The sequence below is a fragment of the Xyrauchen texanus genome, chromosome 18 (genome assembly GCF_025860055.1).
Source record: "Xyrauchen texanus isolate HMW12.3.18 chromosome 18, RBS_HiC_50CHRs, whole genome shotgun sequence".
Taxonomy (NCBI): Eukaryota; Metazoa; Chordata; class Actinopteri; order Cypriniformes; family Catostomidae; genus Xyrauchen; species Xyrauchen texanus.
The window spans coordinates 24,994,242-25,011,430 of record NC_068293.1 but is presented as its reverse complement, the minus strand read 5'-3'; positions in this window follow the sequence as shown (position 1 = coordinate 25,011,430).

The window sequence follows — 17,189 nt, the reverse complement described above, 5'->3', positions numbered from 1 at the left end:
GTCGGTGTAAAAACTGCTTTATTAAAATAAAAGCAGGCAACAGTACAAAACAAGGGCAAATCCAGAGAAGAATGGTCAGGGTGCGCGTTAGGTCAAAAGCCGGGGAATCAAGATATAAACAAGGGGGGCATATTCGGGAGAGCGTAATCAAAGGGAGCGTGAGGTCGAAGCCGGGGAATCAATATACAAACAAGACAAGCGAGAGGAAAAGACAGGGGAACAAGGGGGGCTGGCAAGCTAAGGGGTAAACGAGAGGAGTACAAAACTAGACGAGACTAGCGGGGGGCAAAGATGCGGGGTAAACTAGAACAATAACCAACCCCCGTGAAACGGATGTGCTGTGGTATTTATAGGGGAAGGTGCAGGTGTAAACAATGAAAGGTGATGAGACGAGTGCAGGTGAAACGATTAAAGGGGTGATTGAGACGAGTGCAGGTGGTCATAATGTTCTGGCCATAGGAGCATGCATGTGAGCCCGAGGCGAGGGACCTGCTAACGAGCAGGAGATCTCGAGGGAGCAAAACGAGCATGAGAGCTCGAGGGAGCAAAACGAGCGTGAGCTCGAGGGGGGCGGAACGAGCGTGCGAGCTCGAGGGGGCGGAACGAGCGTGCGAGCTTGAGGAGTGAGTGTGTGTGCGACGAAGCGGGGATGGGGCAGAGGAGCGGGGTTCGTGACAGTCATAAACTATCCTGGAAACCTCACATCGCTCATGTTCAATCAAAACTGTCTAAAACAATAGCTATATTACATAAAACCAAGTATTTTTTTAAATACGCCTTCTTTGTATATTCTGTATTGTTCTCTTATTGTTCCATTTTTTTCTTACTGTGTTGAAATATGGGGGCACGCCTACACCACAAACACAAAACCTATTTTTATTTTACAAAAAAAAGCTATATGGATAGTCAATCATTCCCCCTATAATGAACCGACAAATTCTATATTCTGTAAATTTAAAGCAATAAAATTTTCCGATTTAGTCAGTCTGAATACTGGCATCTTTATGTTCAAAGTTAATAGGAAAATAGTGCCTGGAAATATACTATGTTTGTTTGAAAACAGGGAACAGAAATATAACCTAAGAGGAGAGAACATGTTTAAAAAACAGATGGTCAGAACAAACTTTAAAATGAACACCATCTCGGTAAAAGGGGTTAATTTGTGGAATGGTCTCGCTGATGATCTTAAGAGGAGCAATTCCATTCATTACTTTAAAAAACAGTTTAAAATCCAAATTTTTTACAAATATTCGGATGCTTAAGAAAAATTGTCTAAGATAAGTTTATGTATATTTGTTGTGCTTAAATTTTAATAACATAAGTAATAAATAAATATTTGTAAATATTTGTAATCAAGTTCCACTCCCTCGTCGGTATTTTCTGTCTGGATAGTAAATCTGCTCCCATTCAGACATCCAGGGATATAAGCTGCTCTGATTAACAGGAGCTTGCCCTGGGCCCAAAGGAGAATCTGCCGTGCCAGTCTGTTCAGCTGGCGTGAATGTAGACCTCCTTGATGGTTTATGTTAGAGACTACCGCGGTGTTGTCCACCCACATCAAGATATGGCAGCCTCTGGAGGAAGTATTTCAGTGCCGGAAATACAGCCATCAACTCGAGACAGTTAATGTGACAATCGAGCAGACGACCCTCCTATTCCCCTTGAGCTGGACGACCACTTAAGACTGCTACCAAGCCCGTCAGGGAGGCGTCTGTCATTAGCAACCTGCGACGGCAAGACGCACCTAGAGAGGGACCCAAAGTGAGGAACCGGGTTCTGAACCACATAGAAAGGGTATGCGGTGCGTAACCATTATCAGCCTAGGGGATTGGCCCTTGGATGAAATCACCTGGCTTTGAGCCACAGCTGAAACGGTCTCATGTGCTGAAGGCCCAAAGGGATCACGAGGACACAGATGCCATGAGACCTAGTATTCGTTGGTACTGACAAACAGTGCAACCTTGGCCTAGCCTGACTTTGCTCAGGGTGTTCTGAATGGACATGATTCAAGCGGGAGACAATTGTGCCTGCATTGTGATCGAATTCCATACAACGCCCTGATACGAAATTCCCTGAGTGGGAGAGAGGATGCTCTTTTTGATGTTGAGTCTCAGACCCAGAGAAACCAGATGAGTTAAGATGATATCCCTGTGTTGTAATGCCAGTTCTTGTGACTGTGCTAGTATCAGACAGTTGTCTATGTAATTTAGAATGTGGATGCTCCGGAGTCGCAAAGAAGCTAGTGCTGCATCCATGCAGTCCGTGAATGTGTGGGGTGATAAGGCTAGACCAAATGGAAGAACACGATATTGGAAAGGTTTGCCCCTGAAAGCGAACCTCAGGAACTTCCTGTGTTGTGGCAGACTTTCTATATGACTGTACGCATCCATGAGATCGATCGAGACCAACCAATCGCAATGTTGGATTTGAGACACGACCAACTTGACCATTAGCATCTTGAACTTGATCGCCCTCGGAGCAATTCAAGTCTCGAAGTTCTAAAATCGAACGCAACCCCTCATCCTTTTTGGGAACCAGGAAGTATCTGCTGTAGTAACCTGACTGTCTCTCTGGAAGGGGAACATGTTCTATGGCCCCTTTGACCAAGAGATTTTGCTTTCCACAGTAGACATGCTTGCTCCGGTTTCACGGTAGTGGGAACCACGCCGTTGAACCACGGAGGACGGCGAACAAATTAATTCTGTAGCCTTTTTCTACTGTTCTTAGGACCCACACAGAAACACCTGGCAGTTGTTTCCACGCTGCCAGGTTCTCTGAGATGGGTACCAATTCTGACAAATCCTGTTGAGGGGATGTCGAGTGTCCCATGTTCGGACTATGGCAGGAAACAACGGAACACCCAATATTTAGCTGGAAACCACTAACTCCCGAAACACCAGAGGCGGCAGGAATGGAGCGGTTTCGTGGGGGTATCGGGAGGGTACAGGTGGATGTTTCATGTGACCCGTCCCAAGGGGGCTACCCCCACAAGGCTGGGCGCAATAACCGTCAGGGTTATTTTAGAAATAACTGCCCTGAGGTCTTGCTTTGGCTTTTTGCCTCCTGGAACCTGGTGATAACTACATTCATAGGCATCACCGAATACCCCCGTGTCTCAGCACCCACGATATTCTAATATGTCAATGTCGAGAGCACGAAGACGTGAAAAATTATAAGGATTCCTCCATGAATGAGAAAGCTCATCATGGAGGTCATCAAAGAAAGGAAGGGACTGATATTGCGTTCCCCTTTTCTTTTCTTTTTTTTTTTTGGGCCACCAGACAGAAATCTGTCTTCTAGATTGGAGCATTTGGGGGTCTATTATTCACGTGGCCAGTCTAACTGTAGCCTGGTCACAGCCTGAGTAACCACCTCGAGTAATTCAAGCCGCTTTATTATTGTGCATGGAATGTTCAGAGGTGGGTGCTCAAAGTCCACAGACTCAAGAGATTCAGCGCCCCCTCGTGAACTGAAGTGGCGCCAAAGCGGGATTCTGGCTCCTGCGAAGGATCAGCTGGATCTGGGGAGGGAGCGAGCGATACGGACGGACCCATCTCTCGCCCCTCAGCCAGATCAATGCGAGAGCCCCACGATGAATGAGCAGGTGCTGGCTCTTGGAAGTAAGCAAGACGAGTGCAAAGCATTTTGACTGAGAACAGATCGCAAAGCTCGCACCTGCCCCGCCCCAACACAATAGCAGCATGCTCTTCCCCCAAACATACAAAACAAAACTGATGTGTGTCCCTTTCAGCCACAGAGTGTAAACAAGGGAACCCACACTGCTTGCTCTGTCTTTCAGTCATTTTCTTTTTCTTTTTTAGAGAAAAGAGAACGGTTTAACTCCTAACAGAGGAAAGTAGAAAGTTTCTGACAGGCTCATGAAGCACACACACACACACAGAGTGATCTGAAGACAAAAGATCTGATGATGCACCTGTGACACATCTATTTATAGCCCTGCTACAGGTGCATCCAATGATGTCACCAGCAGAGACTATAAATTCTGGTCAATTTAATTTACGTGTGGCACACATATTCTCAAAGCTGGTCACCTAAAGTTTTTCCCAAAGCGCTAAGTCAGCGCAGCATCAAAGTGTAGCTTTTTGACAGGGAAATGGAAGTGCAACGTACTGCAGCGTAGTTCTAGCGGGAAGACTAGCAGCTGTACATCATCACTTCATTAGCGGGGTAATTCCTAGCCAATCGCATGTAAGCAATTGCTTTATAAGTCTGCTCACAATCTATCACATTGCTGTTTCAGTGCACTAAAACACAGGCAACTAGACGCGCTTCAACGCCTCCAGGCCACATATAACCAGTGCACAGCACTTCTCTGGAAGCCTGCCTTCCCTTCCCTTTCCAACGACGTCGTCACTTCATCTCAACTTCTGCCAACATCAAACCCATGGGGAGTAAACAACCAGCAAACATATCTCATTCACTCAGAAGATCTCTCTCCATCGCATTGCATGACCCAGGCGCGGATGATTCCTGCAAAATCATCGGCTCAGGTCATTTTCATATCCATAAAATGCATTCAGATCTAGTCATGGATCTAGACCTTCTGTTGCCATGCTACCTGTTCATCACAAAGTTGCAACGCTGCATGTTCATCATAACGCATTCGCATCAACATCAATAGCCAGTATTTCATGTCAACAGCGCATTCACTCTCATAGTATGGCAGGCAATCGTGCAATCTCATGAGGGCAACTCGGTCAAGGTTCATTCACTTGTCATTCACAGTCTGCATGCCCGAGCGTTCCCCATCGGGGAATTAAGATAATTATTCAGGCATATCATCATGTACAGTCAACGCTTATCATACGGGCTCTCATTACTTCATCCAGTAAGATTCCCCCATTTTGCGGCCGCTTCGCCCAAATCACGTAGCGCGTTCCAATCCAATTCATCTTCCCTATGCCCTTCTCACTAGGAAGACCGAGCCCACGATGTGAGTTTTCCGAGGGAGCATGACATCACAGTTTCACCCGTCGATGTGCGCCCCTTCCCGAGCACAAACCATGCAAATTACATACCCAACTTAAATGGCTGTATCTACTGGCTCCCCTGGAGTATGGACACAGTTGTAGTATCTTTTGAAAGAAGACACTTTGGGCTTCACTTCTCAAGTTTCAGAATTAATATATGTTGTTATTTTAAAGAAAAAAAAAAAAAAAAAACTACAATCTAAAAAAAATTAAAAAAAAGGTTCTGGACTTTGAGATGGGCTCATTCTGTTAGAAGACTTCTTATATAAGATAATATACAGTTTTACAACAGGAACGCTGCCCAGATTGCATAGTCCGTCGAAGAACGACAAAGTGTCATTCTTCCAGGTGAGATCTCATGTACATTTACATTTACATTTATGCATTTGGCAGACGCTTTTATCCAAAGCGACTTACAGTGCAATTATTACAGGGACAATCCCCCCGGAACAACCTGGAGTTAAGTGCCTTGCTCAAGGACAAAATGGTGGTGAACATGGGGTTAGAACCTGTGACCTTCTGATTAACAGGCCTCTGCTTTAGCCACTACGCCACCACCACTACGCTGTCATGGACAATTGACCCGAGCAGGCTGAACTGGATTCATCTGGGGATCGCTAATTCTTAAGGTATGAAGTCCCGTTTTTGATATTGCATGTTGTCATCTGCACTTCCGGCACAAATAAACAAATTGCTGTTTCTGGAGGACTGCTATCATGCAACAGAGATCGGCTATCAACATCGAACACTTAGACCTTAGAAAAGATGTATAATCTGTTATCATTAATCACATATTCATGCATGCATATATCAGAATGCAAATATATTAAACGTAAGCAGAGTGACTTCACTCCCGAGTGCAAGCAAATATGTATCAACGGGTTAATATAGCCTTCACTAAGCCTTGTGAAAGAATTTACTTCATTCAGTACAACATTCGATGAGGTTCCCAGAGCGCCTCCAAGGGCGCATTTATGCGATCCATAAAACACAGAATATAAAGTGCGATACTGCATCTTCAGGTCGTAAAGGTGGGACATGAACAGCTGGAACTGATCCATGCTCGAGAATCACATTCTGAAGATCCTGATTCATATCAACACACATTCACAAAGCAGTCTCGTGCAAGATGATTTGCACAAACATGCACACATTCTTGTATGTTTTGGGGCACACCTCCTTCAAAAACTAAACTGTCCACTGTATATTCAGGGATCTATGCCGGGAGTACATGAAGACTCATGTTCCTTTCACAGCCAACAACCAAACTCATGAAGCTGAGACATTATTCTTCTCACCCTATTCACTCCAGCTCGAGGAATAAGAGGGAGGAGAGCGAGAGAGAGGAGGAGGAGAAAAAAAAAAAAAAACACAATGAGCCACGTCTCTAGAATTCTAGACATCACACACATTCTCTAACCATGCAAGCTTCCCCCCTAAAGAAACATGACAGGATCAGGTCTATTTTCACGTCATTCCCGTTTGGGTCTCCTAACGCAATCTCCAGCCCCATCAGTCCACCTCAATTTTGCCATGCTTATCATTCCTCAAGGCCACTCCGCCGTTTTTTCCGCCACCTCACACTAGCTCATTCCATAGACGGCCTGTCCTATCCACCAATCGATTAATTTCCGGATGACACGCCCCTATTTCTCGGACATGGCTCCCTCCATAGGATTCAGGGGTTGCCGTCTAGGGCCATGGTTCACAGGGGAATGGCCAGAATTATACTTTCTTCAATATAGCTTCCTACACTCCAGACACTCTCTTCGTAAGTATTCCCATTGCTAGATATTTCATAATTGAATGTATTTAACAAATGTTCTCGACCTACAATCCCAGTCTCGATGCGGCTCAGTGGAGGGAAGAAAGAAATGACACCGAGACCCAAGCTTCAAATCCTTCCTTGCCATTCGTACAGCACTTCATCATACGGTCCAGCAAACAACCTTCCAACTCTACCCTCCAATGAAATGGTTCTTTACCCTATACGGGGTAAAATATATGTTTGAGTTCAGAAATAGGAAATACACTCGCAGAACCACTGCAGCCTCGTTCCGTGATGACACAGCAAGCTACATCTACAAAAGAAGTTTAAAATGGGCCTTTCTTATTCCACACCCATCATCACGGCCAGCGACATATGGGTTCCCTCCAGAAACTCAAACACTGCATGTCTTCCAGATAGAAATGGAAGTGCAATGTAGAGCAGCGTAGTTCTAGCGGGAATACTACCAGCTGTACATCATCACTTCATTAGCGGGGTAATTCCTAGCCAATCGCATGTAAGCCATTGCTTTATAAGTCTGCTCACAATCTATCACATTGCTGTTTCAGTGCGCTAAAACACAGGCAACCTCCGCCACCCCACTACCACCAGCAGAGCCCTGTCCCGCACGGGGGTAGGCTCCTCGCCCCTGCCTCTTATCTCCGGCAGGATATGACAGTTCCGGGCACAACTCCCTCGGACTGCCGGACGGGGCATACGCCAAAGAGAGAGACATTACTTTGTTTTACATTAATCAAATAAATGGCATCTTAAACTTCACTCAAGCCTGCATGTCTTCCCGATAGAACAAGGGATATGCTAAAATGCCTGTGGAAACGTGTTCAATTGATGGCTGATGAATTGTGGTACAGATGGCACAAGGAATACATGAGTAATTTGCAATGTCGTGAAAAATGGACACTAAAAAGAGGGAGATGTAGTCTTCCTTAAGAAGAACCAAGCTAGAAAGAACAATGGACAGCATAGTGAAAGCCACTCCTAGGAAAGATGGGAAGATAAGGAAAGCTGAAGTGAAAGTAATTCAACAAAGATCTACTAAAGACCTATCTCAGAATTGGTCTTCCTAATGCTCGATAGCTAACGGTTTATAATATAGTTTGGTATCTCAAAGACACCAGGCTGGTGTGTTTTGGGCCTGCCAGTTATTTGTTCTTGTTTAGTCAAGCGACCTCTTGTGGTCATATGAGGAATAACTGTGAGTAAGTGACCTCATCAGTAAGAGCCATTAGCTAGTGATGTCATAAGTGTGCTGTAATGAATCAGTAACTTAGTCAGAAGAAGCATGAAGCAGTTTTTGTACTGTGCAGTCTGTGATTTCAGGACAACTTGTGTTTAAATATATTGACAAGGCATTCCCTGTCAGTTATTTAATTTGTTATACTTTATGACTGCATTAAGTGTGTTTTGAATATTGATTTAATTGATTGAAAACATTTTGTTATGCTCACTTGTATCTCAGAAAAGCTATGGCAAATCTGTATGTAACTTATCAGAGCATATATTTGTATTTTCAGTTTCACACCATTCATGTGATAAAGATACACTCTCAACATCACTTTCATTTACTTTTAGAATTTACTTTTATTAAAAACATTTTAATGCACTTTTACTTAGGTTAAATGGACAGCATTACTTTCTTTTCATAAAAAAATGCATAATTTATTGAGAGATTTTTAAATGGTATGAGGACCTTCTTATCAGAGCATGCTACACAACTCCTTGTCTAAGCTCTTCTTCTATCCAGGCTGAACTATTGAAATGTTCTTCTGGCAGGCCTTCTAGCATGTACTGTCAAACCTCTGAAATTGATCCAGAATGTGGCAGCGAGTGTGGTCTTCAATGAGCCCAAGGGAGCGCACGTCACACCTCTCCATCAAATTGCACTGGCTGCAAATGGTTGCTCACGTTAAGTTCAAGGCATTGATGCTTGTTTTCAGAACAACTACTAGCTCCGCACTATCCCACTATCTAAACTCACTACTTTAGACTTATGTGCCCTCCAGAAGCCTGCAAGCCTGCATTCTATGAGATGGCACCTCGTGGTGCCATCTCATAGAGGCACAAAATCACTGTCCTGGACCTTTTTCTTGACTGTTCCCCACTGGTGGAATGACCTGCCTAATTCTACCCAAGCGGCTGTGTCTTTAGCCTCTTTCAAAAAACAGCTAAAGATATATATATTTTTCGTGAACACCTAACCCATTCACACTAACACACAACCTTCATGTTCTTAAAAACTACTCAAATAAGAGTTAAAGAGTAGCTAATTTAAAAATACTCATGAGTAGTGAGTATTCAGTACTGAGTTGCAAAACCTATGGCCCATTATAATGAACACTGTATGCCAAATTTTTAAATACATCACATATCTATGATAAACACTACATTAATCTGATTCCAAAATATAAAAGGGAGACATGACTACAGAAATGACAGTATTTAAAAGTTATTTTCAATACACTGATCAGCATTTTAAATCATAATGTATGAAACAATTACATAACATTCCCCTTAATGCAGACAGAGTGATATTGTTGTGCATAAAACATGTTCAAACAATGCAAGGAATGCAACAACAAAAAAAAATGTCATGTCCTGCACAATAGAAGAGGTAGAGCAGTCATGGGAAAAGTTGTTTGGTACAGGGGCTACATCAAGCTTAAAAAGGAATAATTCACCTAAAAATTTAAATTCTCTAATAATTTACTTAACCACATGCCATCCTGGATGTATATGACTTTCTTTCTTCTGCAGAACACAAAGTAGGATTTTTAGAAGAAAATTTCATCTCTTTTGGTTCATACAATGAAAGTGAATTGGTGCTAAAATATTGAAGCTCCAAAAATCACATAAATCAGCATAAAAGTAGTCTAATCCATGTGCCTCCAGTGTTTTAATCCATGTCTTCATAAGTGATATGATAGATGTGGTGAGAAACAGATCAATATTTAATTCCTTTTTTATTATTAATTCTCCCACCTGCCCAGTCAATCTCCACTTTAACTTTCACTTTCTTTTTGTGTTTTTGGTGATTCACATTCTTAATGCATATTGCCACCTACTGGGCAGAGAGAAGAATTTCTAGCAAAAAAAGGACTTAAATATTGATCAATATTGTTTTTTGACCCACACCTGTCATATAAATTCTGAAGTCATGGATTAAACCACTGGAGTTGTATGTTTTACTTTTATGCTGCTTTTAAGTTCTTTTTGGAGTGTCAACATTTTGGCACCCCATCACTTACACTTACACTTCTAAAAATCTTAATTTGTGTTCTGAAGAAAGTAAGTAATAGACAGATGGCATGAGGGTGAGTTTAAGAGAAAGTCTAGGTTAAGAATGTAACCTCCGTTCCCTGATGGAGGGAATGAGACGTTGTGTCGGAGAAGCAACACTAGGGGTCTCTCTTGAGCACCGAATATACCTCTGATCTATGAAAAAAGGCCAATGAGAAGTTGGCAGCTAGTATTTGCATACCCCGTCCCAGGGCATACGGGTATAAAGGCGAGGAAATACTAGAGTTAATTTAGGATTTTTCTGAGGAGTCGGAAATGGTCCGGCCACTACAGCGGCTCGGCTCAGCGACATGGCCGGGAAGACACAACGTCTCGTTCCCTCCATCAGTGAATGGAGGTTACATTCATAACCTAGACGTTCCCCGTCTGTCGCTCTCTTCAACGTTGTGTCGGAGAAGCCACACTAGGTGTCCAATTTAAATCACTCCATGCGCTGAGACGTGTACGTGTTCTGCTGACACAGGAGGTAGGTGTTTTACGTGCCAAGACGTACTCGTCAGAACCGGCCGGCCGGGGGACAGTCGTGGGGCTGAAGGCGGATCTGGGACCGTGTCCAGCATGCCTGGACTGTTGAGATCTGGTGGCAGAGTGCCATGAGAATGGCATTTGCGGGCCAGATGACCCAGAGACCTCCCGGTCCTCCACCGGGGGATGGAGTGGTCTTACCATGGGAGCCTTCCGGGTCCTCGAGGGGGTCCATGAGACGGGGGCGTCTGCTTCCTGCGGAGCGCTCCACGCGTGGGCTGAGAGCTGGGCCCATGTTGAGGCGGAGCAGCTTGTTGTTTCTTCGCAGGGGGATGCCCTCGGCGAGCAGACGGGGCATGGCCCATGCCCCGTCTGGGGCCCGGGGGTGGCCATCGCCCGAGTGACTGCGTTGTGACCTTCGTGGCTCTAAGGATGAGGTCGGTCGCTGAGCGCAGTTCCTGCAGCACGTCGGGATCAGGGCTATCCACGTTCAATTCTTTAAGTGCCCCTGTCTGGTGGACTTGCAGGAGGGCCATGGCATGCAGGGCGAAGCGGCATGTCCGGTGGCGCTGTAGGCCTTCGCTGTCAGCGAGGATGTTGTCCTACAGGCCTTGGAAGGGAGTACAGGGCGACCCCGCCAGGTGGTAGGGTTTCCGGGGCATAAGTGGAGCGCAACAGCCCTATCCACCGGGGGAAATCGCCGTGTACCCGTGGGCCGCTCCGCCGTCGAGGGTAGCGAGAGCGGATGAGCAATTGCCTTTGTGACAGGTGGTGAAAGGTGCTCTCCACAGTGATGTCAGCTCATCATGCACCTCCGGGAAAAAAGGGACCGGGGGGAGGCGCGGCCATGAGCGGCGCCCAGACCCCAGGAGCCAGTCATCCAGCCGTGATGGCTGTGGGGAGGACGGAGGGTTCCAGTCAAAGCCCACGCTGGCGGCGGCCCGGGAAAGCATGTCGGACATCTGAGTGTCAGCCTCAGCTTGGGCACGCTGGCCCGAAGGCGGCAGCCCAAGGGAGTCATCCGCGTCCACTCTCCGATGCAGCGGCGAGCTCATCTGCTTCGAGCTTGAGAGGATAGGCAGGCTGGCTGTGAGGCGAGCTGCTGTTGCCTCGAGCACGGACGGGTGGTCCGAGGGGGGGGTACCCGACGGAGCCGCACCTGCTGTCATCCCCAGATCGCTTCCAGCGCCACTCGCACTGTCCTCAATCCCATGGGAAGGAGCAATGCGGGGGGCGGTTGGAGTGGCTTGCTTTCGGTTGAAACCGACTACAAATCCCAAGAAGCCTTGCTCAATTTACAACTGTATGAAATTCCAAAGGATCCAACTCTCAACTCCTATTGGATGAGGCACTCAACAGAACCCACCTCAACTATGATGTCATCAGGTGAAGAAAGAAGGATCCACTTTCCTCTTCAATCAAGTTGACGTCACTGATTTCTTCGCCAGACCGACGAGAATTAGCAGCCACCCGCCGACAGAGCGAGGAAACGGCTTCCCGTCATCACCCGAGCCTCGAGGAACCGAGTCGGAGTCAAATGACGGATTAACACGCATTCTAAATGCATCCTCATGTGATCCAAGTAAGAGGTTAATGTCTGGGCAGAGATAGAATATTTAGGTGTGTTATTCTTGTGGATCAAGTTTATTGTTTGTACAGTTTACGGACCGCCGAGTCCGCTCAATGTTGCTAATAATACTCAAGCTATTGATGTAACAAACTGTTATCACAAAATAGAGTTTGCTGTGTTGTATTTACACCATCGCGGATGAGACCTGCACACTATGTTTAACCATTAAAGAACCAAAGGCTGTGGGATGGGTTACGCGTTCACCGTGAGCCGTTCACCGCGTCTCTGAGTGATAAACTAACAGTTGCCTTCTCTCCCACGATCAAGAAACCGGCTTCGGCGCCGCCACTTTCTCTCTCTCTCTCTCTCTCTCTCTGTCGTACTAACCACACACACACACGGACCCCTCACAAACATTTGCTAGTTGATAACTTTGTGATAAAGCTCAACTTTGTCCCCAAGTTATCGTAAAATCGAAGACACGGCGTACACGGGCAGACACATTAACCGGCTTCTCTCCGCCCACATTCGCGGCCATACTCTCTGGCAGGAAATCTCACGTGACGTACTCTCCACGAGAGTCACGTCTGCCATTTTGTGCGTGTCACTCCTCTCTCTCTCACACACACACACACACACACACTTACACATACCGTCCTCTCATGTGTTATAGGCTTATTTTGGTTACCATATCTAATCACGTCACTGTTTAATTTGTAGTTGTAGGTCGGATGTTTATTAACTGCATTGTATTAATTATTAATTGATATTACTGCATCAATAAACTTTGTAATATTTCAAAGAGAAGTGTTTTGGTTTGTTTTGCATACACATGTGTCAAAGGCTGGCAGGGGATGCCAGTGCTCGAATTCAACCCTTCGTTGTTCCCTTTTTAATCTTGATGATCTACGGACTTCAATTTTCCTAAGATAACAATCTAATATTGAGTCTGTTATACTGTCTGGTTATTAGTCCCTGATTCCAGGGTGGTGCCCCGTCGAAATTAATCCTAATTAATATTCTATTTATTTTGATAATTATCTTTGATGATTGTTGAATTTGAAGGATCAATAAGCTAGTGTTATGTCTAATCAATGTTTAATTAATTTTAATAATTAATTATTATCTTGGATAATAATTCATATTCTATTAAATTTGATGATTGTTGATTTAAAGGATTAAAAAGCTAACATTGATTCTAATCAATATTCTATTCATTTTAATAATTGATAGTTATCTATGATAATTATTAATTATTGCTAATAACCAAACCCGCTCCTAAACTGTGAGCCCTACATCTTGTATCTTTTAAGCTCGGCAATAGTTGAGTTCACATTCTAATGCATGATGCACGATTTTCTGAAGTTTGTGACTGGTGGAATGTTCTGCAAATGTTGATACTTTTCTATCTAAGCACAATTATAAATCATTTGACCATCACTACATTCCTGGTAATTTATTATACCAATTAACACTCTCTACATCAAGGATCGGTATTATTACAAAACGAACAATATTTTCAAAAAATATTATTATTATTTTATTCTATTACATTAATACTTTTAAAGCTACTCAAGTTTTTCAGCCAACAATAGTGAGCGGTTTACTAGTTTTCTTGATATTGTTGTTTTATTAATAGCCTTTATATGACACAGCCTGCTAGACAGTGCTCAAGTCGGTTACATGTACACTTCAAATCCAACATTTTGATGCAAATATTCTTTTTGTCCCACTGTTTAAATTCATTTTGGACATAAACGACTGCTTTTACATTAAATCTTCACCAAGACAGGCATTGGCGGAATTATAAAGTGTATTTAATCATTTAGGTGCAAACCGCATTAGCGCTCAAATATTAGTCAATCTGTCAATGAAACAGCACACAGCTACAGACATGAGGAAATAAAAAGTAAATCTTTTAGATTTTATCTAGATCAACCAACCAGTGGTGCTCTTGCTATTGTGATTGATGTAATGAATGTATAGATTCTAGATGTATAACATAGGCTGAATATAGAAAACTACTCAAAAGTTTGATTGAGGAAATCTCTTTTTTCCAATAAACATCTAGATTATTTTTTTGCCCAACCCTATTCATAACAATGCATTGCCCAGCCCTATTGATAACGTTGCATTAATCTCTCACAGCAGCCCAATAATCTCAGTGATATATATTTAAATTAAAGTCTACATTATAGACAGAGAATCTAATAAGCAGAAATATGAATTTACCTCTGTGGTTCTTCAAATTAGAGGCAGGATTAATGCTGATGTCTTTATTCAGCAAGTTAAACTCCCATGACACAGTCAAGCAATTTCCCTGCGAATAGCCTTTTCAGGTGCGGCCGGTTATGTTCAGCTGTAAACTGTGCTCCATCTCCAGATCCATAACAGTTGCCGCCAAATCTGCAGCTGCCATTCAAGTTTTTTTTACATTCGATTTGATTTGACGGGATTTGCGAGACTCTCCCTAGCCATCATGTTGAAAGATAAAAATAATATCAGGACAGGGAAGTAGCTAACACAGACGGTGGGAAAATAGCGCAGTAAAAGTACAGTTAAACTACTTAAAAAAGTAAAATTCTTGGGAAAAAGTAGTTAATTACAGTAACGTGAGTATTTGTAATTCATTACTTTACACCCCTGCTACTGGAGTGCATCTGTGTGCGTGCACACAGCACAGCAACTTTTGATAAGGTGTAGTTTACCCTTACAATACAGAACTAATGATCTAAATTCTTTCCACATTGAAAATTCTGTAACTACACACTGAACTAAGAATCGATACAGGACTTTAAAAAGCTGTAAAACAGCAGTGGTAACCATTAATAAAGTCTGAATTTGCTTTATTCAGCATTACACTGTATATTATTTGGCCTGTGGAATATTGTTCATGTTTTCCACCATAATATTTACTAGAAACTGGTTTCCAAACATCTCTTCTAATTGGCAGTTTCGTCCAAATCTGACTAGCATCCTTAAAGTGATAGTTCAGCTATAAATTAATATTATGCCATCATTTCCACACCTTGATGTTGTTCCAAACCTGTGTGACATTCTGTATTTGCTGGAACCCAAAATATGTTTGAGAGAATGTTAGAGACCACCATTTGCATTTTAAAATATGGAGGAAAACAAACATGCAGTAAAAGAACTGTAAATGGTGACTGACATCTCTTTAATTGTGTTGCATTGAAGAAAGTCATACAGGTTTAGAACAACAAGTTATGATAATAATAATAATAATTATAATAATAATTATTATTATTATTATTCTGCAATAAATATTAAATGCATATTATGTAATGGAATATTGGGGAGTTAATGTCCATTATGTTTGAAAGTAACTAGTTACTCACTAGCTACTTAAGTATTCTTTAATTGGAAATACATCATCTCAAGTATTATTAACATATTTACTTTTTCTTCTACTTGAGGAATAATTTTTCAAGTAATTGTACTTTTACTTGAGTACAGTTTATGTCTACTCTACCCACCTCTGGTTACAATTAGTCAAATGTCCTCTTGTCATTCAGATTCACAGTTTAGATTTCACCAAGCTTGAACTTTGGTACACACCATTGTACAAAATTTCTCTGCATGATCTTGCATTGTGGCCTCCTATGTTCGGAAGCATTTGAATGAGAGCTAATGGAGTGTGAAGTGTAGTGTGACCACCAATTTTGTGAGGGATTCAAATCAATCTCAAAACCCTCACCACTCAGGAACAACGAACAATTTGTGGTAAGTCATGGCATCGGCTCATGTTATTTGTTCATGCATTGCATGTCACATGTTTAAAATAGCCTCCTCCGTCAGTAGTGAGGGATTCACTTGTGATAAATGTAAGGAATTAGTCAGGCTGACGGAGAAGGTTAATGAGTCAGAGACTCGCATCCGAACGCTAGTAGAGGTCAGTGAGAAAGAGAAGCTGTTAGATAGTGTTTCGGATGAGGGCAGTACAGAGAGCAACACACACACCCTGCAGCAGGGCATTTGGTGACGTCTCGGCGGCATACTCGTTCAGCAAAGAGACACCACTCTCCCGCTCCTGTTAGGGTTTCCAATAAATTCTCCCCACTCAGTGATACACCCACTGAGAATCATATTGAAAGAGCCCTTGTTATCTGTGATTCTATTGTAAGGAACGTGGAAATAGAGACTCCAGCCACTATTGTTAATTGCATTTCGGGGGCCAGAGCGTCTGACATCAAATCAAATTTACAAGTGCTGGCTAATGCTAAACGTAGATTTTCTAAAATTGTTATCCATGTCGGCACTAACGATCGTGGTGATCGTGTTTATAGTAGATTAGTGTCACTGAATGGCTGGATGTCTGAGTGGTGTCTGCAGAATAAAATATGATTTATAGACAATTGGAAAAGTTTTTGGGGTAGACCTGACCTGCTAAAGAGAGACGGACTCCATCCCTCCAGGGAAGGTGCCGCTCTCCTCTCTAGTAATTTGGCTCATAGACTTAATAATGCCCAGGTCAGGAAGCAGACAAACTGGTTAATCTGAACGTCAGCTAGCTGCCTTGTGACGTCACACAGGTCACATAAACTACAACACATAGAGACTGTATCACCTAGATATCTCATAGAGACTGTGTCTGTTCCACGAACTACGAAACACAATACCCTCACTAAATCATTTAGAAAAAATTTGATTAAGGTCAAACTTGAACAAAACAAATAAATTAAAAATACACATCATATAAAAATAGGGCTACTAAACATTATATCTCTTTCTACCAAAGCACTAATTGTCAATGAAATGATTACAGATCATAGATTGGATGTGCTCTGTTTGACTGAAACCTGGCTTAAACCGGATGAATATATTAGTTTAAATGAATCTACTCCCCCAGGTTATTGTTATAAACATGAGCCTCGTCTGAAGGGTCGAGGAGGAGGTGTTGCTACAATTTACAGTGAAGTTTTTGGTGTTATTCAGAGGACAGAATATAAATGTAAGTCTTTTGAACTAATAATGCTTAAGGTGACACCGTCAAATACAAATATAAATAAAAATTCTCTGTCGTCCTTTACCCTTGCTACAGTGTATAGATCACCCG